Source organism: Scyliorhinus canicula, chromosome 18 (genome assembly GCF_902713615.1).
Source record: "Scyliorhinus canicula chromosome 18, sScyCan1.1, whole genome shotgun sequence".
Classification (NCBI taxonomy): domain Eukaryota; kingdom Metazoa; phylum Chordata; class Chondrichthyes; order Carcharhiniformes; family Scyliorhinidae; genus Scyliorhinus; species Scyliorhinus canicula.
Window position 1 is genome coordinate 104,426,399 of NC_052163.1, and position 26,535 is coordinate 104,452,933.

A 26,535-nucleotide genomic window follows, 5' to 3' on the forward strand; every position below is an offset into this window, starting at 1 on the left:
CGACAGCGGCAACATGTCCCATCTTTTAAACTCCTCCTCCATTTGCTCCACCAGCCTTGTGAGGTTAAGTTTGTGAAGGGCCCCCCAGCTCCTAGCCACCTCGACTCCCAGGTACCTAAAGCTCCCCCCTGCCCTTTTCAGTGGGAGCCTACCAATCCCCTCCTCCTGATATCCCGGGTGCATGATGAACAACTCACTCTTACCCAGTTTGAGCTTGTACCCTGAAAAGCCCCGAAATTCCCTGAGAATCTTCATCACCTCCAGCATTCCCCCCACTGGGTCCGCCACATATAGCAACAAGTCATCTGCGTAAAGTGACACTCAGTGCTCCTCCCCACCCCGCACCAGGCCCCTCCAATTCCCCGACTCCCTCAACGCCACGGCCAAGGGCTCAATTGCCAGCGCAAAAAGCAATGGGGACAGGGGACACCCCTGTCTCGTCCCCCGGTGCAATAGAAAGTACTCTGATTTCCTCCTATTCGTGGCTACGCTCGCCATTGGGGCCTCATATAACAGCCTCACCCAACTGACAAACCCCTCCCCGAACCCAAACCTTTCCAGCACCTCCCACAGGTACCCCCACTCAACCCTATCAAAGGCCTTCTCCGCGTCTAATGCTACCACTATCTCCGCCTCCCCTTCTACTGCCGGCATCATGATAACATTCAGAAACCTACGTATATTGGTGTTCAGCTGCCTTCCCTTCACAAACCCTGTCTGGTCCTCAAGAATGACCCCTGGCACACAGTCCTCTATCCTTGTGGCCAAGATCTTCACCAACAGCTTGGCATCCACATTTAACAGCGAGATCTGCCTATATGATCCAAACTGCAGGGGGTCCTTATCCCACTTAAGGATCAAGGAAATCAGCGCCCGTGACATAGTCGGGGGCAAAGCCCCCCCCTCCCGTGCCTCGTTAAAGGTCCTAACCAACAGGGGGCCCAGCAGATCTGCGTACGTTTTATAAAATTCGACCGGAAACCCATCCGGCCCCGGCGCCTTCCCCGACTGCATGCTGCCTATCCCAGTGACCAGCTCAATCGGCACCCCCAGCCCCTCCACCTGCCCCTCCTCCACCTTCGGAAATCTCAGCTTGTCTAAAAAGCGCCCCATTTCCCCCCTCCACCGGGGGTTCAGACCGGTACAATTCTCCATAAAAGTCCCTGAAGAACCCGTTAATGTCTACCCCGCTTCGCACCACATTTCCTCCCCTATCCTTCACTCCACCAATCTCCCTGGCCGTGTCCCGCTTACGGAGCTGATGTGCCAGCATCCTACTCGCCTTCTCCCCATATTCGTACACCGCTCCCTGTGCCTTCCTCCACTGAGCTTCCGATTTTCAAGCATTTTTGAATGACAATGACTATGATGTGCGAATATTAGCGTTTTGAAGAACATACTAACTAACAGTGTTTGGATAGAGTCTGGATTATTTGAAAATAGTTCCAAACGCTTATATTTGTATCCATCTGAGTGAAGTTCTGTGTTCGGTGCATGGATCACAGAATCATAGAATTTACAGTACAGAAGGAGGCCACTTGGCCCATCGAGTCTGCAGAGGCCCTTAGAAAGAGCACCAACCTAAGCCCACAACTCCACCCTATCCCCGTAACCCCACCTAACCTTTTTTGAACACTAAGGGCAATTTAACACAGCCAAGCCACCTAACGTGCACATTTTTGGACTGTGGGAGGAAACTGGAGCACCCGGATGAAACCTACTCTGACACAGTGAGAACGTGCAGACTCTGCACAGACAGTGACCCAGTCCGGGAATCGAACATGGGACCCTGGAACTGTGAAGCAACTGTGCTAACCATTGCGCTACTGTGCTGCAAAATGTCAGCCTGTTTTTGGTTACAAAATAACTTTGGCTAGCTTTGATGAAACAGGACTACTGAATTTATTTACTTAGTAACATTGATGGAAGCTGAAACACAGGACTCTTTTTAATCTCTTTTTAATCTTTGCAAGATTTCAAGAAACAAGTTTATTTCTTTTGAGGCACTCTCAATTACGACGCGAGAGCGAGGTCGGTAATCAAAGGCTTTAATATACAGAGAACAGGACAGCATTCGAGAGAAATGTGCTCGCCACATGAAGCCTTATCCTATATACTGTTTCCTGGGGGCGTAGCCAGAGGCGGAGTCCCCCAGGGTTCCAATCCTCTTAAAGGGGCACGGTATTAAAGGTAAATACCGTTCATCACATCTTTATAAAGGACCAGCTCTGACATAGGCTTTGAGGGAAGAAAATTCAATAAACTGCTTCAATGTTCTGAAGGTAAAAATGTTCTGATCAACAACTTTGGTGTTTATAACTTGGTGAATCATTTATAAATTTAGAATTTTGACATTGACACCTAAATTTAATAGTATTGACAGGATATAGTAGATATCTGGAAAGTTGTAAAGGAAGCAGTGCTGTGCAGTTTTAAAAAAAACATTGAATCAGAGGCATGCAGCCATCAGATTCTCAGTTTAGGGGCATTCAGCCCGAGACGTCTTTTTTTTTACACAACTGCTGTCCAAAATATTCTGACCCGCCGTATGTTCAGGGTGTGCACATGGTTGGAGCAGCTTTCATCAAGGTCAGTCTGTTTTCTTGCATGCCTTTGTAGCTGCATCACAGTTAGTGTCAGCTTGAGATAGTTTGGGACACAGAACAATTAGGAATATACAGACTTGATTCCAACAAACAAAGCATTTTTGTGACACTTGACGTTTCTTTTTGTAACAACAATGTGAAAACTTAATTTATTGATGAATACCATGAGATCAATCTTCAAATATTTGTGATTATAGGATTTTCTAATGAGCATGTTTACTGTACAGTCAGCATTAATTGCCCTGCGCCTAGTTTAAACTGCTCGATTCAGTTAAGTTTTATTTTTAAGCTTGTCCTTTCAACGAGGAGACAGTCCCTGTCCTATCCTGTCCTTGTTAATTCCCAGCCTGCACACACAACAGCTGCGTGATTTGGATTCCAAGTTTGCAGAGCGAGAGCCAAAATAAATTGGAACACGCTGTCTCGAGTTTGCAACTAATTTGCTGTGTCCGAAATTCTTTGTTGTGTTGAGACAGAGGTGGGACGTGGCACAACCGTCGGGCAGCGCGCTCTTCTTCCTGATCAACAGTCTTCAAGTAGTTTCACTTAAATGGAAGCAGGCTGCGATTTAAAACCAATTTCACATCTATTGATCAAGGCCTCCAGTGAAAGCTGCCAGAAATCCATTTTGGGTTCCTTGGCTGTACTACTATTGGCAAATGGAGAGGAATAAGCTCAGGGAGAGTGTTGATGAGATTAATGGTGATGCAATATTTAGTCTGTGCACTGACACCTCTAGCAGCGTTGCCAACTTGACTTCCAAGACAGTGAAGCCCTGCAGATATAAAAGGAGGCTTTCCTGGGCTCAAGAAATATCGCACAATCAGGTGGGTGGGGAGCTTGTGCATATAAGGGATCCCAGCCAGTTTTTCTCCATTTAAATTGATCAAAGAGACTCGGGCAGTTTCACTGCAGGCAGTAACTCCCAACTGCCTGGTTTTCTGATATTTGCTACACCCACATGATTCACTTGGTGCAGACCCAGGAAAATCTCCCCCACACAGGATATCATTAAAAGTAGTTGGTGGTCAATACACTATTGATTTTCTTGTGCAATTAGTCACAAAATGTTCCCAACCTCTTATAACAAAACAAAGGCAGTTCGTGATTTAGTTTGGAATTGCCTTTGTTGCTGATATCAGTTCGAAGTGGCCCATGAACTGACCGTGCAATTCAGCCAGCCATTGCACATCCGGAGCTTATTATTATAAACCTGGGAGGGTAAGTGGGGTGATCGTTATGTTCCATTTTTAATTAGGGCTTCATCTCGCTCTTTCCTGTAGTTCAGAAGCTTTAGCCAAATCTGGAAAAATAATTTTTGTAACAATGGTTACACAGCTCCAAGACGGGCACTAACCAGGAGGCGGAAGAATGCGGGACGTAGATCAACAGCACTGCTAAAGAGATGGGCTTCACTTAAGCATTTTGGAAATAGCGAGAATGATAGTTCTGTTTCTCAAGAGCAAGCTCTGAATTATCAAATGTTTGTGAATGAGGAGATACAGATTTCAGTGAGGAGAACAGTTGACGATACAGTTCCACATTGATCTCCATTCTTCCGTTGTCTTCAATGCATATTTGAAATTAATTTACTTTAACATTAAAGTTCACTGATTTAAATTTATGCCCTCTTAATCTACTGACGTGTCTTTTCTTGAAGTAATATTCTGGCTTAACCGTATTCATGCCATTTAAACTTTATTTGTGCCTTGATTTCTCTGGACTGTAAAAGTTAAGCTTTTCTAATCATTCCTCACAGGTTATTCACTTGCACTTAGGGAAATTCTCGTTGTTATTTGCACCTTGTGAAAACTGCATGCAGTATTTCCACTGCAGGCTACTCAGCGCATTGTAAGGGCAAAAATTCTCCAGTCTTTGGGATTCACTTTTTCCACTGGCAGCGCACTCCCACCAGTGCGTTTCCCGGCGGCGGAGGATAGATTCAATGGGAAATCCTATTGACAAGTGGTGGAAGGATAGAATCCCAGTGCCAGCAAACGGCGCGCCGCTGCTGAGAAGCACATGGCTGGGGCGGTGTGGCCTGGAGAATCCCGCCCAAGATCTCAGCTTGATGGCAATTGATTCCAGTGTTCTGTCTGTGAATCCCAGTAATTTTCTGTGCTTTTTTAAAGTTGCTCTTCCATATTCTCTCAACACTGCTTGCTACTCACAGGCCCCTTTCCAGTCTCCTTGTGCTGATTCCACAAACTATGTCATCATTCCCAAATGTACAGTATTTTACGGGGCAGCATGGTAGCACAGTGGGTAGCACTATTGTTCACAGCTCCAGGGTCCAATGTTCGATTCTTGTCTTGGGCCACTCTCTGGGTGGAGTCTGCAAGTTCTCCCCATGTCTGCGTGGGTTTCCTCCCGGTGCTCCGGTTTCCTCCCACGAGTCCTGAAAGATATGCTGTTGGGTAATTTGGACATTCTGAACTCTCCCTCTGTGTACCTGGACAGGTGCCGGAATGTGGCGATGTGGGGCTTGTCACAGTAACTTCATTGCAGTGTTAATGTAAGCCTACTTGTGACAATAAAGATTACTTATTTACTTACATGCCTCAGGTGTTTTATTTATCACATAACTGCAGTGCATGGACCTGACTATGAATGAACTAGCATGCCCCACCCTGTTATTTTAAATCGCTACTGTTTATCCAGTCACCGGATCTGCCATAGATTCCCATGTTTTAACATTTCTTGCTCCTGCCCTGTTTCGGGTCACGCCAGAGCTGATATCCACTTTCCAGTTCTGGATATAAGCTCATGGGCCTGAAGCATCGGCTGGGATTTTCTGGCCCAGGTTGCTGTCAGGATCTTCCAGTCCCCATCGAAAGTCGAAGGACTTTTGGCTGGCTCGCTGCAGTCCAGCCATTCCCTCTCCCCAGATGCTGTCAGACCTGCAGATTTTTTGCCAGTACTTTCTGTTGTTCTAATTCCAGGGTTTCCAATATCCTCGGTTTTTTGTTTCTAATAACTGTTTTGATAACTAGACAGACCTGCTTTGCTTTATTGGGATCTTTGTCAGATAAGTGGTACGTACCACCTGAAGTGGAAGGCCCTTGATATTTTCATTGCTTGTGCTGTTGCTTTAGTATTTTGTTGAATGTTACATTGCTGATACATCCTGCTGTAACTCGTACTATTCTTTTCTCTGGGACCATACTGTAAAATATAATAGTTATTAGTGAACTCAGAAGAGGCTCATTTTATAAAATGAAATGAAAAACTGCTTGCTCTTCTTTATAGATCCTTTTTCTTGATCCTAATAGCAACTGTAAAGCGAAGAAGAATCTAGTAAAGCAGGTGCTCCAAATGGCCTGAAATCCCAACAGTGCCATTATTTGCATCTTATTCCCCGGCTCGTTAATGTTTGTTTCAACATGATTTCAAATGTGTTACTTCAGATTACTATCTTGTAATTTTTGGGTTATTATCCATCTGGACTATAATCTAAACAGATTGACTGGCCTTTAAAATCAAAAGATCCAAGATGGAAAAATAAAACTGAACAACAACCAAGGTAAACTGTAAACATTGGGTCCTTGGGGAAACTTGGCATGTTTCATGGCTTATGGTGTCAAGCTGGGGTCTCGCAATGCACCAAGTATTTTCTGTAATGTTTTTCTTCATCCTTTATCATCCAGTTTCTCTCTCTGTCCTCTTCACCATTTCCCAAAGCCATTGGCTTCTTCATGCAATACAGGTCTATGATTTCCAGGTACCCTCCAGTACCTTGCCCAAGCGGGAATTCTTGATTAGTTAGCCTGGACAGCAAATGTTTACAAACTGTTAAATCATCGGGGCATTGCAGCTATGTCCAAATCTGTCCTTGTTTTATATCCACATACTTCAGTAGGGATTGCTGGATATCAGTCAAAATAAGTCACTCGTTTGCTTTCTTGGGCCCTCACCTGACAAATGGAATATAATGTGGGAAAATGGGAAATTCTTCATTTTGGTGTGAAGAATAAAAAAATAAGCATATTTGCTAACTAGTGAGAGATTGCAGAGTTCTTGAGATTCAGAAGGAGCTGGATGTCCTGGTGCATGAATCACAACATGCTCGGATGCAGGTACAGCAAGTAATTAGGAAAGTTATTAGAATGTTATTGTTTATTGTGAGGGAAATTGAATGTAAAAGTAGAGACATTATGCTTCAGTTATACAGTACACTGGTGATACCATGTCTCGGATATAGTGTTGGTCTCCTTATTTAAGGATAGATGTAAATACATTGGAAGCAGTTCAGAGAAGGCTTACTAGACTAATACCCGGAATGGGCGGGTTGTCATTTGAGGAAAGGTTGGACAGGCCCGGCTTGTATCCACTGTAGTTTAGAAGGGTAAGAGGTGACTTGATTGAAACCTTTTAAGATCCTGAACATAAGAACTAGGAGCAGGAGTAGGCCATCTGGCCCCTCGAGCCTGCTCCGCCATTCAATGAGATCATGGCTGATCTTTTGTGGGCTCAGCTCCACTTTCCGGCCCGAACACCATAACCCTTAATCACTTTATTCTTCAAAAAACTATCTATCTTTACCTTAAAAACATGTAATGAAGGAGCCTCAACTGCTTCACTGGGCAAGGAATTCCATAGATTCACAACCCTTTGGGTGAAGAAGTTCCTCCTAAACTCAGTCCTAAAACTACTTCCCCTTATTTTGAGGCTATGTCCCCTAGTTCTGCTTTCACCCGCCAGTGGAAACAACCTGCCCGCATCTATCCTATCTATTCCCTTCATAATTTTAAATGTTTCTATAAGATCCCCCCTGGTCCTTCTAAATTCCAATGAGTACAGTCCCAGTCTACTCAACCTCTCCTCATAATCCAACCCCTTCAGCTCTGGGATTAACCTAGTGAATCTCCTCTGCACACCCTCCAGTGCCAGTACGTCCTTTCTCAAGTAAGGAGCCCAAAACTGAACACAATACTCCAGGTGTGGACTCACTGAAGGATCTCGACAGGGCAGATGTGGGGAGGATGTTTCCGCTTGTGGGAGAATCAAGAACTGGGGACCATTGGGTCACCCATTTATGTCAGAGATGAGAAGATTGAGAGTCTTTGGAACTCTCTTCCTTAAAAGGCAGTGGAAGCAGAGAGTCTTTCAGTATTTTTACAGCAAAGGTAGATAGATTCTTGCTAAACAAGGGGCCGAATAGTTAACAGGGGGCAGGCGCGAATGTACAATCATATCAACCATGATCTTATTGAATGGCGGAGCAGGCTCAGGTGGCTGAGTGGTCTACTCGTCCTAATTTGTATATTTGTATGTCTGTATGAGGCCAATTGGGAAGTTCCAGCCAAAACCAACAAATTCATCACAAATCAGGGGTTGAGCCTGCAATCTTTCTAGTTTGGCTATAACCAATTGAACAATTCTAAACATTCCGAAGCTCCACAGTAGTCTAAAACATTTTTTATTGATCCAGTGAAATATCATTGTATATATAATTCAGTGAGGGATTGGAAAGAAAAGAAATTCCTGGGATCACACCTGAAATACTGTGAACAGTTTTGGTCCCCTTATCTAAGGAAAGATAACTGGCATTGGCGGTAATCCAGGGAAGCCTCACAAGGGGGGAGGCAGAAGGGTACAATCATATTCTGCGGCACGGTGGCACAGTGGTTAGCACAGGGACCCGGGTTCAATTCCGGCCTCTGATGACTGCCTGTGTGGAATTTGTACTTTCTCCCCGTGTCTGCGTGGTTTCTTCCGGGTGCTCGGGTTTCCCCCCGCAGTCCAAAGCTGGTTAGGTGGATTCGACATGTTAAATTAAACAAAGGTTAGGAGGCATTAAAGGATAGTGTGGCGTAGTGGGCCTAGTTAGGGTACTCTTGAAGAGGGTCGGTGTATACCCGAAGGGCCGAATCACCACCACCTACACTATAGGGATTCTATGAATCCAAGGTTGGTCCCGGGTAAGGAGGGATTTTCTTATGAGGATAGGTTGAGTAGGTTGGACCTATGCTCATTGGAGTTTAAAAGAATGAGAGGCCTCCATCTGCACTGCAAATTCTATGAAAACCTTGTTGAGACATATTCTCAGGACGCTTGACAGCATAGATGCTGAGAGGGTGTTGCCCCTTTTGGGAGAGACAAGTGCATAATTTCAGAGCAAAGGGTCACCCAGTTAACGGGATGAGGATGAATTTCTTCTCTGAGGGTCATGAATCTGGAATTCTTTACCAAAGAGGGCTATAGAGGCAGGGTCAATAAGTATGTTCAAGGCTGAGATAGACATTTTGAATCAGTCAGGGAATCCAGAGTTATGGGGATAAGGAGGGAAAGTGGAGTTGAGGATCATATCAGATCAGCCATCATCTCATTGAATGATGGAGCAGTCTCGAGGGGCTGAATGCCCTACTTCTGCTCCATGGTTTTATGGCTTGGATGATGTCTAATAGTATAATTCAAACTTAAATTAAATAATGGTTAATCATGTATTTTAAATAGCTTGAACTTTATAAGAATGGCTTTTGAGGGAGGGAAAATTAATTGATACAGATGTTACAAACTGTGACATTTTGTCATCTGTCCTTACACCAGGTTTGGATGGGAGTTGGGACTAAAGTATGATAATGAGGTCCAGATCATTAAATGGCAAGTTGGGGTGAGCTTGGCTGTCACCTTGCCAGATCCATACTGTTAAAATCATGGCTAAAATGCAGATCCTGGTACCTACAATAATGAGCAGGACTTAATCCTCTTCCCTGAGGCAGGTTTGCCCCTGCATTTCCACTTAATTCGGTGGTAGATGCTGGGCAGCATCCCCACTGTTTCCCCGCCTCTGCTTCGAGTGGATCTGGGCAGGAGGCTCTTGTTCAGCCTTCCCATCCTGCCACTAATTGAGACCCTTAAGATGGCTAGTAATTGCCTCATCCCTCTAATCAGTGAGGCAGTGGAGCAGATGCTGAGCAGGAAAACTGAAAGCAAACCCTACGAAGGTTGCTTGCAGGATCCCAGGAGAGGTCCCTCGTTCAAAGGGACACTCAGTGCCTGATTGGAAGGCACAGCATCGGGAAGCAGGAGGGCTCACCGAGAACTTCCACTCTACCCTGGCTGTCAACACCCCCCCCCCCCCCCCCCCCCCCCCCCGGCAACCTTATCCTGCGACCCTTACCACACGTGCGGTGTAGGTCCGTCTGTGATCCTAGGCTTACCCTTGGGTGCATTACCGGTAGCAGCCACTGCTCCAGCTGATGGGACATCTGCCAGCCTCTGATTGGATGGGAACTCTCAAGGGCAGGATTTTCTCCCGCGATATCATTAATCCTGGGGATAGCCTCCCGCTGGCCACTTGTGTCTCTTTGACACTAAATTCAGTAAGAAGTCTTACAGCAGCAGGTTAAAGTCCAACATGTTTGTTTCAAATATTAGCTTTCTGAGCACTGCTCCTTCCTCAGCTGAATTCACCTGAGGAAGGAGCAATGCTCCGAAAGCTAGTGTTTGAAATGAACATGTTGGACTTTAACCTGGTGTTGTAAGACTTCTTACTGTGCTCACCCAAGTCCAATGCCGGCATCTCCAAATCATGACTAAATTCAGTGATCTTTCCCGAAGGAGGCAAAGCAGGGCTTCCTGCACACCCCAGCCCCCCAGCAAGACCCCCGTTGCATCGATTAAATACTGGTCAACGTTTCTGCACAAATTAGTTTTGTGTAATCACGATTGTACTGGAGGATGAATCAGCTTTTTGAAATGAATTTTAACCACCTTTTCCCTGCTAAAAAAAATCTATTACTTACTTCCCATCCCCACATAATCCTAGTCAGTAAGAAACCACACATTACGATTGTTTTAGAATTCATATCTAGTGGCATGTAGGAAGATTGTGAGCTGAAGCCATCACATGTGATCCTGCTGGCTCTAAATCACACAGAGCCGCAGTCTGTGGTGTCTTATGGCGAAAGCATCGACCTGGCTGCAGACCAGCTTTCTGGGAATGATTTCCAATATGACCATTATTGTATTGTTCCTGTGGTGGAAAGAGCAACAAGATTCTAGTCTTGTGCAATGTGTTGTTGTTTGTCTGCCAAGCTCCTTAGCATGTCTTTGCTGTAGGTGAGGGAAAGAGGTTACACTCTCCTTGTAGTGTGTTACAGGATTTCGATCCACAAACATGAACGGCACGGCAGCAAAGTGGTTAGCATTGTTGCTTCACAGTGCCAGGGTCCCAGGTTCGATTCCCGGCTTGGGTCACTGTCTCTGTGGAGTCGGCAGGTTATCCCTGTGTCTGCGTGGAATTCCTCTGGGTGCTCCGGTTTCCTCCCACATGTCCCGGAATACGTGCTGTTAGGTAATTTGGACATTCTGAATTCTTCCTCAATGTACCCGAATAGGTGCCGGAATGTGGCAACTCGGGGATTTTCACAGTAACTTCATTGCACTGTTAATGTAAGCCTATTTGTGACACCAATAAAGATTATTATTAAAAACCATATTCTATTTTGTTGATACTGTGGGCATATAATATCAATCAAAACCTTAGAGAAATCATTAGAGAATTAAAGAAACCTTAGAGAATTCTCCAATCACGTGATTCATTTTTCCCCGCTGGCAACGCACCCCCGCCAATGGGTTTTGGGCAATGTGGTGTGGAAATCCCATTGACAAGCGGCGGGAAGATAGAATCCCGCTGCCAGCGAAGGGCGCATTGCCGAGAAACACACGGCTGGAAGACCGGAGAATCCCCCGCCCATTATTTCAGAAAGTACCTTCTAACATCAGGGCCGGCATTCTCCTTTCAGTGGACTAAGTCCCCATACCGGCGGGAAAACCGGCGCCAATGACTCCGGCGTCAACGGGCCCCCAAGGTGAGGAATTCTCACATGTCTAGGGGGCTAGGTGAATGCCGGAGTTGTTGGCGTTGCTCCAGCCGGCGCCAAAGGGACTGCACGAGTTCGCGCATGCGGCGAAGGACCGGCATGATCTTGCGCCTGTGCGGAACCGGCAGTGTGATTCCGTGCATGCGCAGACCGGACGGATTATTTTGGCGCATGCGTGGGGGGGTACTCTTCTCTGCACCGGCCATGGCAGAGCCCTACAGGGGCCGGCGCGGAAGGAAGAACTGCCCCTATGGAACAGGCCTGCTTGCAGAGCGGTGGGCCCCGATGCCCCCCCCCCCCCGCTTCCCGGCATCGGATCCACCCGCGTTTTCCCAAGCACCGCCCCCGCCGACTTACCTGCAAATTCCCCCCCGCGTAGGACCATACCTAACCCACGCCGGTGGGACTGGCCAAAAACGGACGGCCGCTCGGCCCATCGGTGCCTGGAGAATTGCAGGGGGGCCGCTGCCAATGGCCCCCGACCGGCGTGGCGTGAATCCCGCCCCGCCCGTAAAACACCGCCGGAGAATACGGCAGCCGGCGGGGAGGGGGGGGGGGGGGGGGGGGGGGGGGGTCGGATAATCACGCTCCATGACATCGAAAGATTGTGTCCAGTATCAGTAACTTAAAATGTATAATTTTATAGGTTTCAAACAAACAGAAAAACATTTTTTCGCATTTCACTGGACAGAAAGCAAGATTAGACTGATCAAAAATAAGACGAGAAACCAAGAGTTTGGGTAGGGGCTGGGGTGAAAGCATAGTCTAAAATATAGTTTTTTAGACAGGTGTGAAAGCTGATAGGGCAGTGACTAGTTGAGGTGTTTACGGAGGGCTTAGTGATTGAAGAAACAACTGCGTATTTCACATTTTTAATGAAGTATTTTGTAGTGTTTTAATTTTTTTCTTCCATCATCTTTTTTAACCTGTTTACCACTCAGTCTCTTAGCTGAGATGCACAGTGGATCTTTGTTGGAATTGAAGGAGCATCCAGGAAGGCTTCTTAAAACAATATGTAGACATGCCAACTCGGGAAGAGCCTGTACTGGACCTGGTATTGGGGAATGAGCCCGGCCAGGTGGTAGACGTTTCGGTAGGGGAGCATTTCGGGAACAGTGACCACAATTCAGTAAGTTTTAAAGTGCTGGTGGACAAGGATAAAAGTGGTCCTAGGGTGAATGTGCTAAATTGGGGGAAGGCTAATTATAACAATATTAGGTGGGAACTGAAGACCCTAGATTGGGGGTGGATGTTTGAGGGTAAATCGACATTTGACATGTGGGAGGCTTTCAAATGTCAGTTGAAAGGAATTCAGGACCAGCATGTTCCAGTAAGGAAGAAGGATAAATACGGCAAATTTCAGGAACCTTGAACGATGAGAGATATTGTAGGCCTGGTCAAAAAGAAAAAGGATGCATTTGTCAGGGGTAGAAGGCTGGGAACAGACGAAGCCTATGTGGAATATAAGGAAAGTAGGAAGCAACTTAAGCAAGGAGTCAGGAGGGCTAGAAGGGCTCACGAAAAGTCATTGGCAAATAGGGTTAAGGAAAATCCCAAGGCTTTTCACACGTACATGAAAAGCAAGAGGGTAGCCAGGGAAAGGGTTGGCCCACTGAACAATAGGCAAGGGAATCTTATGTGTGGAGCCACAGGAAATGGGCGAGGTTCTAAATGAATACTTTGCATCAGTATTCACCAAAGAGAAGGAATTGGTGGATGTTGAGTCTGGAGAAGGGTGTGTAGATAGCCTGGGTCACATTGAGATCCAAAAAGACTAGGTGTTGGGCGTCTTGAAAAATATTAAGGTAGAAAAGTCCCCAGGGCCTGATGGGATCTACTCCACAATACTGAAGGAGGCTAGAGAGGAAATTGTTGAGGCCTTGACAAAAATCTTTGGATCCTCACTGTCTTCAGGTGATGTCCCGGAGGACTGGAGAATAGCCAATGTTGTCCCTTTGTTTAAGAAGGGTAGCAAGGATAATCCAGGGAACTACAGGCCTTACGTCAGTGGTAAGGAAATTACTGGAGAGAATTCTTCGAGACAGGAAGCACATGGACGTATTAATGAGAGGCCTCCTTTTTGTCCTCATGATCCAAATATTAGATTGACTACTGTAGTGTGGCTTAACTATCTATGGAGGTTAGAGAGAACCATCAGAGAGTATATCTATGATTATTCATCTGCCTTAGAAAATGAAATGCATTAAGGGTAGCCTCTGAGAAACACCCCACCAAACGCACCCAAAAGCAGACTTTAACTTTTGTCGCTGAATTGTGCCCATAGTGTTTTGTATATGGCATACTTAATGGAAGTTAGCTCCAAGTATCAAAAGCATTTTCTTATTTCATATTTTCAAATGTTCTTATATGATAGAAATATAGGTTGCGACTCAGCGACTGTGTTGCGCCCGGTGTGGATCCGGGCGCAACGGGTGAATCACGCAAAAGCCCCAAATCAGGATCCGCGTTGAGCTGATTGCTAGTCACCCGATTCACTCCGTCTGGTGCAATCTGAATGACTACATGGCTGGGTTACATCCAGATTTGCATATTTAAATGAGCCATTCAGCTCATTTAACTACCGGGCGCCGTATGCACCCGGTCCCTGGGAGTCAACACCTGGCGAGGTCATCTCACCAGTGCAGGACGGCTACCTCAGTGAGAAGAATCTCCCTGAGGCCAAAAAAAACGGCAACGTGCCATTAAATAGCGGGGTGATTCTCGACGCTGAAGCCTCTGAGAAACAACCTGCCAAACACACCCAAAAGCAGACTTTAAACTTTTGTCGCTGAATTGCACCCATAGTGTTTTGTAACTGAAGTCCTCCAAAATTAAGCCAAAGAAGTTATGGTTTGCAACAATGGTACAACTGTTGTCAAAAAACAATCGGCGTAATCTTTTGGACTTTGCCCCTGCCGGAGCAACAGGGCTATTTTTTGTTCAGGAAGTCAGCAGCAGACATGTGGCCCCTCCAACCTGGAAACAGTGCACCAAGAGGATCCAGGAGTTCAGGAGGGTGCAAAAACTGGATCACACCCATGCCTCACAGACACCTTCCAAAAATTTTGTCCTTCCCTTCATTTGTTGTAAGCCTTTATGAATACTCAACTGTACCTTTACCTGTACATACTATGGCTGGGGTATCTCTCTCTCTCTCTCTCTCTCTCTCTTTCTCTCTCTCTTCCCCCCCCCCCCCCTCCCCCACAATGGCAGGTGGAGGCAGCTTGCCATTGGCTGCCACCAAAATCAATTTGCGCTGCTCGCCAGCCTCACCGTTGGGGGATCCACTGCATGGGTCTCCTTCAGCGGGACCAAAAGGTCCCACCAGTAGCCAGGGCCGGAAAATCCCACCCTATGCTTGGGGTCTCTCCTTCCATCTGGATCACAGTGTCCATTCATGCAGCTGAGGAGACGGCAAAGGCTGCTGCTGCTGCTACTACTCTTTTCTGTGGTGTGCTTTTTGCTCTTGCCTCTCAGTAGAGGTGGCAGGTGGAGCTGCTTAAGCTGCTCCCATGCCCAGGTGAAGGCCGACAGCAGTGACATTAAATTGAAGGTGAATGAACTGTGATATAGATGAAGTGCTTTCCAAAATGTTGGCAATCACCTGCCAAAGCAGTGATAGCACCTGCTGAGAGAAGTGCTTTTAACAGAAATCTCTGAATGGCCATGGCTGGAGCTCGTCAATGTAACTGATCAAAGACTGCCCAGCTTGTCAGTTTCGCTGAAGAAGCTTTATCCACAGTGCACACCCCACAGTGGCTCTGGCAAGCTGTGGACAGGCAGGGATACACATCCCCTCTTTGGAAAATCCAGACTTTAGTGTTGACTGGTGAAGAAGGGAGATGCTTAAAAGGAAATAAGGGGGAAATCATTGTAATTATTTAAGATTTTCCACAATTAAAATAAACAATCGGAGTGAGTTATAATATGTATCCCTTCAGATCTGTCCATAACTTGTTATGTGGAATCGATTTCGAGCAGTTCTGTTGTCATTCAGATTGTCAATAGATCTGAATTCATCAGTTTACATCTAAAGTACCGTACTCAGCTGCTCACCACTGCATATTTGAATATTATTAAACTGTGCCAGTTTGTGGTTTAGCTCTTAAAATATTTTAATTTGACTCCTCAAACACTACTTTGGGAACCAAGTGTCCCTGATCAAAATGATTAACATCTGTGTCCTGCATATTGTTAGACAAACTTAAAATATAAGTGGGAGATTGATGGTTCATTTCTTACTTGTTAAACATTAGAGCTGTAGGCCCTGAGAATCCAGAGTTCCCCAGGGCTCCAGCCGTGACTTCAGTGGATCCCAAAGAGAAACGGCGTTTTCAGTCGGTTTCACTGATTTTCCACCAAAATTAGGAGGGAAACTTACAGAAATCTGTGGGTATCATACATCTGGATAAGACTGTAAAATATTCATCTTGCGCATTCATCTGAAAAATGTAACCAGCTGTAATGCCCCGTAGTTCTTTATTTAGAGTTTATATATATTTAGGAGTAAAATGTACTTTTAATTCACCACAAGGCAGCTGCCACCGAGTCGATGCTCCATCTGCTCAGTATTTCTGAGGCTTGGGATAGGAATGTTGCATTTCATAGAATCATAGAATTTAAGTGCAGGTGGAGGCCATTCGGCCCATCTAGTTTGCACCTCGATGGATCTTGGAAAGAGCACCCTATATAAGCTCACACCTCCACCCTATCCCCGTAACCCCACCTAACCTTTTTGGACACGAGGGGCAATTTAGCATGGCCAATCCACCTAACCTGCACATCGTTGTTGGACTGTGGGAGGAAACCGGAGCACCTGGAGGAAACCCACGCAGACACTGGAGAACGTGCAGACTCCACACAGACACTGACCCTAGTTGTGAATCGAACCTGGGACTCTGTAGCTGTGAAGCAACAGTGCTAACCACTGTGCTATCATGTGGCCCAATTTAAAAAAAAACATAATTTTTTTTTAACCCTAATTCCCTTTTGTTTGCTTTTAATCGCTTTTTTCTCCCTAAATTGAGATACCCAATTAATTGTTTCTAATTTAAGGGGCAATTTAGTGTGTTCAATCCACCTCCCCAGACATCTTTGGGTTGTGGGGGCGAAACTCATACAAACACGGGGAGAATGTGCAAACTCCACATGGACTCAGTGATCCAGAGCTGGGATCAAACCTGGGACCTCGGTCCCGCTGCAGTGAATGGAGATTTGGCTGATCGCAAAATTCTCTGTCCTCACTGGAGAATCCCTCCCGTAGTTGCTGCTTCTTCTCAAAGTTAAGGAATAAAACGTCATATTTCTGCTACTGGCCTCTGAAATATTGAGGTGATTGTGGCTTTTGACTGGGCGGTGGTCTCCACTCCCCCTTGGTAGGTTTTCAAAAATGTTCCATTTTACGAATGGTGATTTGAAATGAGTGCATGTCTCCATTTGTCAGTTGTACCCTCTGACCTTCGCCTTTGAGTCAAAAGATCGTGGGTTTGAGTCCTTCTCCAGAGATGTGAGTACAAAATCTATGTTTACACTTCAGTACAGCACTGAGGGACTGCTGTACTCTCAGAGATGCTACCTTTCAGCTGAGATGTTAAACCACAGCATTGTCTACAATCCCAGATGAATGTAAATGGATCCCCTGGTATTATTTTGGAAGGCTAGGAAATTCTTCCCAGTATTCTGGGTGATATTTATCCCTCAGCCAACAGCAAATTATCTGGTGTTGATTAATTTCTGTACACAAATTAGGTGCTGTGATTCCTACAGCCACGACTACACTTCAAAAATACTTTGGCTAAAAAGCAATATGGGACTTTCTGATGTCATGAAAGTTGCTATGTAAATGCTCGTTTGTCAAGTATTTTTTCTTTGAGGCAGCAATTCATGAATAAAACCACTGAACTTGTGCATAAGTATTTTATAAGTGCGGATCTAACACAGTAGTAGAAGTATAAGGGGAATTTGATTTTAAAATGGGAGATGTTTGGGGCATAGCTCAGCTTTATAAGACTTTGCACTCATGAGATCTAGCACGGTCTGTCGCTGGGTTCTGTATGTGCAGCACCTGAACTTGCATGGGTCAGGTAACATTTCCTCTCGGTGGCCTTATTTTTAATGAGCCTAAGAGTGTGATTAAAGCGTGCAATATGCCCTAGAGGTTCCGGTTATATCTGATAAAGTTCTGACGGAAAGGTGTTTCTGAAATAGGTAAACCAATTAGATCATGGAACTGGCTTGTCATCTTTGTATGGGCTGCAGGTAGGAATCTGATGTTTGGCAGGTTCAGGTTAACTACCATAAAGCAACATGGGAGTTAACACTTCCTCAGACATGAAGGTACCAGAAAAATAACTACCAGAGTATTCCAAGGTACACGTATGCTTTTAGAGATTGAACTTTACGTTGAATAACAAAATATTATTGTCTCACTTCAATTGTAATCAAACTCCAACCAAGCAGGGGAGAGACCCACTGTTAGCACTCGTGCTCTCCAATTAGAATACAAAACAAAAATTAACCTCGTCCTGCCCAGCTGCTTTTGTCACCAGCATGGCTTGGCAGAACAAGCACAATTGTTTCTCTGAACAGCCTTTGGGTTATAATTGTAGTTTTTCCTCTGGTAATGTCAATGTAACCTAATCTGCATTTTTAAAATAAAGGCCACACTGCTTTCTGATGGATATGCCTCTCACCTACTCAACAACAGGTAAAAATTAAAACCTGTGAGGAGGCAGCAAGATTGGAAGGGCTGAATTTCTGGGGCTATTTTCACTGTCTGGTTGTGTCGGTCAGTTAGGGTTAAAATTGACACCTTGCATTTCTCCAGATGTATACATACCCCTTGAGTAGACATTTACTTTTTTTAAAGTAAATTTAGAGTACCCAATTCATTTATTCCAATTAAGGGGCAATTTAGTGTGTTCACCTACCTTGCACATCTTTGTGTTGTGGGGGCGAAACCCACGCAAACACTGGGAGAATGTGCAAACTCCAGATGGACATTGACCCAGAGCCGGGATCGAACCTGGGAGCCGTGAATGAGTAGACATTACGACTTTGAATTTTAAGAAAGGCTCCAAGAATCCTTTAACTGGGGCATTTCAAAGAGCTTTAACTTTCAGCTATTATTTTTACATAGCTTGTTATACAAAATCGTTTAGTTACCATTGCAACAACATCATGCTGCTGTAATTGCTACGATTGTTTAAGCAGGGTTCAGTATCACACTTGCACATGCCGCCTGAGTTGCTTGTTTGTTGATGCGTGTGTTGAAGTGCTGGACTTATTTGGCCCCTGTTGTGAGTTTTAGTACAGCAGTCGCATTATTTGAGAAATATTTTGGTTAACTGCCCAAGGTGCTCAACCAGAGATGATACTGAGCAGTGTTTGAGGACGGGTAATAAGCACATGGACAAATAAAATGATGGTTTAAGGCAGTGCTTTGCTATGGCTTACTGTTGAATCGCTGGCTCTCATGCACATCCAGGAAGACATCTGTTTCTTGGAATGCAAGTTTTTTTCTTTTTGTGACTGACTAGTAATGGTTAAACAAATTAATGGACCTGTTATCTTCATGACTTGCACGAGCAGTTTGGCTTTTGGTCTCAGACCTTTAGAATAAAAGTGATTAAAAGGAAGAAGTGAAGGTGACACTGGATGAATTACATACATGGGTGGTCTAGTGTTCCATATGGTGATGTCTGGGAAACTTCCCTTTATTTCTTGTTTTCTACTCCCCAGTGGGCACTTTCCTATCCATATAACATGCCTGATGACATTTAGAACCGTAGAATATTAGGACTTTTTTAAAATTTAGAGTACCCAATTCATTTTTTCCAATTAAGGGGCAAATTAGTGTGGCCAATCCACCTACCCTGCACATCTTTGGGTTGTGGGGCGATACCCACGCAAACACGGGGAGAATGTGCAAACTCCACACAGACAGTGACCCAGAGCTGGGATCGAACCTCTGACCTCGGCGCCGTGAGGCAGCACTGCGCCACTGTGCTGCCCTTGAATATTAGGACTTTTAATTAATGATTGAAGCAGCTCTTTTGGAAAAACACAAAATAAATTACATTAATTGATGTTTTAAAATGAATTAATACTAATTTGTAGTTCTGGAAAAATTAAATTGACATAAATGTTGGGCACGATTTAACAAAATGAAATAGAATCCCGTGTCGAGTGCGCATAGCCAAGTGTTTCCCAGCACTGGTAGTGCTGAGAATGACCCCGCTATTAAACAAGACTGCTTCATTTCTGGGCCTCAACAAAGAATGCTGTGCCGAGGCCGCACTTGGTCCCATTTCCTGCACTAATGAACTATGCTCGCCAGTGCAGGAAGAGGTCTTGAGTGCTATTTTTAAATACCACCCTATTAAGGGGATCGTTGAGCCCCCCACAGTCCACTTCATAAGGGCAGGGTACCCCCCAGGCCCAATTCCCGGCATGGGTATGATGATGGCACCTGTGCATTGCCAGTCTGACAGGTGCACTCGGTGCCCAGGTGGCACTGCCAGGATGCCAAGCTGGCAGTGCCACGGTTCCTGGGTAGTATTGAGGGTGCCAGGATGCCATCCTGCCTAAAGCCCTACTACTTAGGGGCCCCTGATCTCATGGGAGACCCACCCCAAGTGTCGGTATGCACGGTCCACGTTTCTGGAAACCAGTGCGAACCTGCGCCCGCTCGGGGTCTCTGAGGCGAGCCTGTTGGTGTAGATCCAGTGTAGACATAGTCAAGTGAGACTACCTACTCACTTGAATATGCAAATCTGGTCCTGTCCTTAATGGGTGGGATCTAGATCGTAAAGCCTCGCGAGATCTCGTTAGATCTCCCAAGACATGACGAGGTCTCTTGCGAGATATATTGGCCCCAATGCTGCTTCGTGAGTCAGGCACAGCGAGGCCAATAGATTGCGCCCGTTATATTTGATTTTGATTGAGGGAGTAACAAATAAAAAGGAAGAAGCGTTAGAAATATCAGCGTGTTACCAGGACCACATTTCAAGTTGTTGAATTGCAATGTCAGTGATTTCAGGATTGATCTATGGAGACTAAAAAAAGGTCACTGTCTCTTTAAGGCACTTATTAGCTTTCTGCTGCCTACCCTTGACACAGTTCTCTGCAAGCCTAAGGCAAAGCTGTGAAAAACGTTATCATATTATGCTATTGCTGCAACTAAAGGAAAGACAAAATGCTATTGAGTGGTTCCTCTTTTTTTCATGAATAAAACATCAGCTGGATGTTTGTCTGAGATGCACCTAATGTGACCTTATTTCTTGAAGACACCATGTTTAGTCTTAGACAATTTTGGCAGAGACAGTGTATTCTAATGGACCTACTATGGCTGCTGGGCTGGCATTGTGCCTTATCTCATTAAATATTACTGAAAGAAAGCTGGCCTGACAGATGCTCTGAGTCCCCTAGTCCAGCCCTGCCAAAGTCAAACTTCATTAAGAACCCATGGGGAGCAGATAAATGGTTCATCTTACCAAGGTTTTCTTGTACCCCACCAAAATATACAGTGAAATAGGAAAGGCAGTTCTTTTCAGCAGGGTGTTTGCACGAACAGATAGCAAGGTTTGTTTTTCTTTCCATGTCTACTGACATTACAGGCAGCCTTGGGTCAAGTATTATTCGGTTCAAAGGCAATATTGGATATGTTGAAAAACTTTGTTGACATGTTGGTATGTCATGACATGTGACAGGCATGTGATTTGATGTGAAGTGAGATTGTGTTATGCATCAATGCTACATTTTGTTATAGTGTATTTGAGTTATTAAAAAAACAGCCAGTAAGAAAATATTCACGATGTTCGATTACAGCATATCTTACAGTCATCTTATGGCATATAATTCATACAGTGTGACAATTTAACGGGTAGTTTTCTCATTTGAACTAATAATCAAATTATCATTAGCTATATTCACCTAAATTGACTGTGTGTGTGGCCAATGGCTGAGACTCTCAGCTGAGCATGAAACGTCAGCAAATGGCTCACATGGTACATAGAACAATAGGAAGGACCATTCAGGCTGCTGTTGAAAATTTCCACCCAACTCTTTTCCGTAATCACCATTTTTGCCTCCATCTTAGGTGGGTCCACAGCATCTCTTGTAACTTCTGCACATCGAGTCACCTAAGGTGGGCAACATAACCCATTCTCTTAAACCAGATCAGGAATGGTTCTTACAACGGGAAGGAATTTATTTCATCCCCTGACCTATCTTGTTGATGGTTTGGGCTGTCCAAATTATCAGCAATATTTTCTAGCTGGATTTATTAGGATCTTTTATACCTCCAAGTGTCACTGAAATAGAGGATAGGAGACACAAAACTTCTCCATTGATTAGATTCAGTTTTCAATCCTTCCTTGCTGAAAGTGATGAAAAGTGAGAGTAGTTAGAGACTCTGGCCTTGGCTTATAAGCTTTATACATGCACAGGTATTCCTGATTCAGAACATGGGAATTTGTGATGGCCAAGGAATTTACAAGATTTTCCAAAATGAGAGCCAAAGAATGCTATTCAAAGCATCTTTGAAGTCTAAACGGGATGGTTGAAATTTCAGTTAACATTCCATCGTGATTTACAAGTAGAGCACCTGCTGTGTGCACAAGTTAACTGATCTAAAACTTAAGTTGGTTTTCTTTGCAAGTGCACCTCAGATGCTTGTGGTTGATCAGGGTAAATGCCTTACCTGATTCTACTTTTGAGTAATGATTTTCCTTTTACTTTTTGGGTTATCAAACCTATGGAAAGATTTTTCAACTGTTATGTCTGTTTCCAGCAGCCTATCATTCATATGTATGACTCTGTTTCTCAATTGTCCAGCAGACGATTGAGAACATCAATAACCAGACGGGCAAAAGTTTAAAGTAATGGGTAATTAAGAATTTGAGGAGAGGTGAGAGGGAAGAATATATAGGGTGACTTGTTATGGTCTGGGACACATTTGTCTGAAAGGATGGTGAAGTCAATTCGATGGTAATTTTTAAAAGGGAGTTGGATAAGTACTTAATAGGGGAAATATTGCAAGACTCTGGGAAAAGAACAGGGAAATGGGTCTATTTAAACAGCCCTTTGTTAGTTGAGTCGGACATTCTGAATTCTCCCTCAGTGTACCAGAACAGACACTATAGTGTGGTGACTGGGGGATTTTTGCAGTAACTTGATTGCATGTGTTAATGTAAACCTATTTGTGACACTAATAAAGATTATTATTATTATTATTATTGAGAGCTGGCACAAACATGGTGGGCCAAATGGCCACCATCTGAGTCTGGGGACATAAAAATCCAGCTGAAAATTAACAATTTTAAAAACGTTTATATCTTCTATTTCATCATATAGGGCAATTATTATTTTAATAATGCCACTTTTTCACTCATGAAATCATTGAAATCCATCCCATACTAAATATGAAATATGCAGCATTTGATAGCTTTTTTAAAAATCAAATATTTTGCTACATTTTGGATCACTACAATGTCACATTCTTAAAAAATATACACAAAAAATACTTCAAATCAGGAAAACTACTCAATTATAACCGATGATAGGAAAAACAGCATTTAATTACTTCTGGACATTTTATGTTGAGAACCATAAGTAAGCATGTCAGGGAATAAATCAACGGTATTCAGGCTGAGAGCCATTTTTGTTATTGTTAAGTGCTTCAAGGAACAAACCAGTTAAAGTGAGATAGGAAACTCCACTCCCCTTTTCTTCAGCACTTGAGCTGTGGGCAAGGCCCAACAGATCTCCTGTACACATTTAATGCCTTGGCTTAATACTGCATAATTGAACTTGGACAACAGGCAAACAGATCGCGTCTGGTTTTTGTGCCAGGATAGACAGCTGGTGACTGTTGCAATTAGAAGATGGTACTCAAGGGAAAGAATGTCTGGCCAGATACCAGCTAGAAAGTATTTGCTGTGGTGTTTCCAGCCACAGCTTCCAAATATATTACAGGCGACTCAAATCAGATGCTGCAGCTGGACAATGTAACTACTTCCTTCGCTGCTGAAAGAGGAGCCAGTGCCGTAAAATATTCTAGCTAGGAGAAAATGTGCATTGTTGTGGTTACCTTCTCACAGGCATGTGTCCAGGCTATTAATACTAGCTTGACAATTGCAGACTAAAGTTACCATAATGTTTGGTATTGTAGATGACCTGCAATTCTTTCCTTTCAAGATAGGTTTTATTTAAAAAAGAAAATAATTTAAGTTACTGTGCAACAAAGTATTACTCAATGTACCTTTGGGGCTTTTGTAGGGGTTTGAAAGTTGGCACCAAAATTATTTGCAGTCACACAGGATGTAACCATTTCCTCAAGTTCTTCTGACTGAAGGCTACAGTTACTAGTCATCTGCATGGTGTCACACATTACTGTAAGCTTCACATCTTCACTGCAGCTGAAAGCGATATTCAATATGTCACATGTAAATTTTCTCATTTCATTTTACGTCAATATTTTGGTCAAATGCAAACTGAAACAGGCTTACAAGTGTTCAAATGCCTCATTTGGCCGATCAGATTCTGAGAACTTGTACATATTTCTGAAAGCAAAGAAGAGGTAAATTGATCTGAAAGATGCAGCATGTGCCATTTTATGAATCTGAACAAATTAGTTTGCTCTTAATATAGGTGCAACTTGCCTCCAGTAGTTAGTGAATGTTAAAAACACTGTAACCACTGTTAGATTGCCTAGATAGTGTGAACATGCTTCTTGCCAGTGAGCAGTTGGGTGTGGCTACACAGTGGGTATGAATTCGGACTCCGATTTTTGTGTGCTGTGACTGCACTTGAAGCTCCAAAATGCCATCTGCAGTACACATGCATACTTGTGAGGTGAATTGCACCATTGCCATATTGGTGCAGGCATTGACCAAAGCATATGCTGTGAACATACGCCAGAAGAATGCGGAGCAGACAGATAATGCAGTGCCATTTTGAAGCTCAACACCACAGCCAATGTCCTCTCTTAACCTTGCACAACTGAACAGGTGTTGAGCAGCAAGAAGAACCCTCCGCTTTGTTTAAAGACATTCTTAATTATTTTAACAGGTTAAATGCTGGTTGAGTTCTTCTGGTTGAATGCAGCTTTTGTGCTTCTAGAGCAGGGGTGGGCAAACTACGGCCCGCCAAAGGTCTTTATGCGGCCCACCAAGATCAAGTCATTAAAAAAAAAATTTTTTTAAACATTTTTTTTAAATTTTCTTTTTAAATTAAGGTTAATGGGGGGAGCTGTTGGGTTAATGGTATAGGGTGGATACGTTGACTTGAGTAGGGTGATCATTGCTCGGCACAACATGTGTTTTATGTGAAGTTTCTACTTTAAAATATTAATTAATAAAAATTAATTGATTTTTTTTCTTTAAACTGAGTTACTTTGTTTTTCAAATAAATGTGTTTCATGTAAAGTTTCTACTTTAAAATATTAATTAATAAAAATTAATTGCTTTTTTTTTCTTTAAAAACCTTTTATTTTGGCTATTTTAAATATTAATTATTTTACTTAATATACTATGCGGCCCTTTAAAATTGTGAATTTCTGAATGTGGCCCTTGCACAGAAAAGTTTGCCCACCCCTGTTCTAGAGTTATAAGTTGCAACGGTCTACAGGAAATGACGTGGCAGGAGCTGAAGGACTAACTGTTGACTTCAATATCTCTTCACAAACCAGTGAGCCCAACGCATAAGTGTTTTCATTCTTTGGGATGTGATTATTACAGGTGAGGCTAGCATTTTTTCCCATCCCCAAGATGCACTGATATGCATTTCTCTTGAACTAAAGCATGATTGGGCAAATGAGCAGAGGCCACACAGAGCAGGACAAGCTGCTGAAGTGACAAGAGGAGGGAAAGGACACTCACTTGAAGGCTATATCTGCCCAGGGTCTTCAGGGAACAATTCTCTGACCTGAGCCTTGGCATAGAACAATTTATGAGACACCTGTGCTTCAGTAAGGTTGCCCTTGCTTTAATCTATTACTAGCTGCATCCACAACTGCCACCACAGAGTAGGGTAAGGACCACATTTCCAGTGTGTAAAGATGACTGTGGTGATTAACTGTTATGTATCTGTCTTTGGACTGAAGCTGATGATATTTGCAACATCTCACAGTGCGTTGCCCACTCTTGTCTGATGGAGAGATTCTCCATTCAAAGAGAGCATTAAAAAAAAATATTTACGGCATGTGGCAGTCGCTAGTTAGTCCAGCATTTAATGCCCATCCCTAGTTGTCCTTCAGAAGGTGGTGGCGAATTGTTTTCTTGAACTGCTGCAGTCCTTGAGGTGTAGGTATAGGTGAGTTACTGCAGTGTATCTTATAGATGATACACACTGCCACTGTTCGTTGGTGGTGGAGGGTTTGAATATTTGTGGAAGGGGGAGCAATCAAGCGGGCTGCATTGTCCTGGATAGTGTCGAGCTTTGAGTGTTGATGGAACTGCACTCATCCAGGCAAGTGGAGAGTATTCCATTACGCTCCAGACTTGTGCCTTGTAGATGGTAGACAAGCTTTAGGGGGTCATGACGTGAGTTACTTGCCATAGGATTCCTAACCTTGGATTTACCCTGGTTGCCACAGTATTTATGTGTCTAGTTCTTTTCAGTTTCTGATCAATGGCAAACCCCCCACCCCTCCAGGATGTTGATTGTGGGGGATTCAGTGATGGGAATGCCACCATTGAATGTCAAGGGGTGATGGTTAGATCCTCTCTTGTATGAGATGGTTAATGCCTGGCACTTGTGTGGAGCTGAATTATATTTCAGTATTTCTTGCCAGAGAAAAGCAGAAGGAAGTAATCACCAGATTTTTAAGAGGATTGCAGGTTCCCCTTTGATGCAGGATTCTACTGACTTCATGTGGCTGCTACATGTCATCTCTGTGCTGAGTTAGATATTCCACTCCCTCAATGGCCAGCTGATATGTGACCATGGGTGTTAAGTTGTGAAAGTAAATGCCTGTTATCCTGGCAACAATCATAATGTTTAATTTTACCGCTTTAAGCAGCTGCATTTGAGCAATCTTCGGTAAACCGAAGGGTGATTTACAGCGGAACAGGGTGGTTCAGAGGTGTTTTACTAGACTG

General features: G+C 44.0%; 1 protein-coding gene across 4 annotated transcripts in view; it reads left to right on the forward strand.

Annotated features, from left to right (window-relative positions):
• Positions 1–26,535, forward strand: part of nfic (nuclear factor I/C) — a 550,936-nt gene that overhangs the window by 121,494 nt on the left and 402,907 nt on the right. The window lies entirely within an intron of this gene.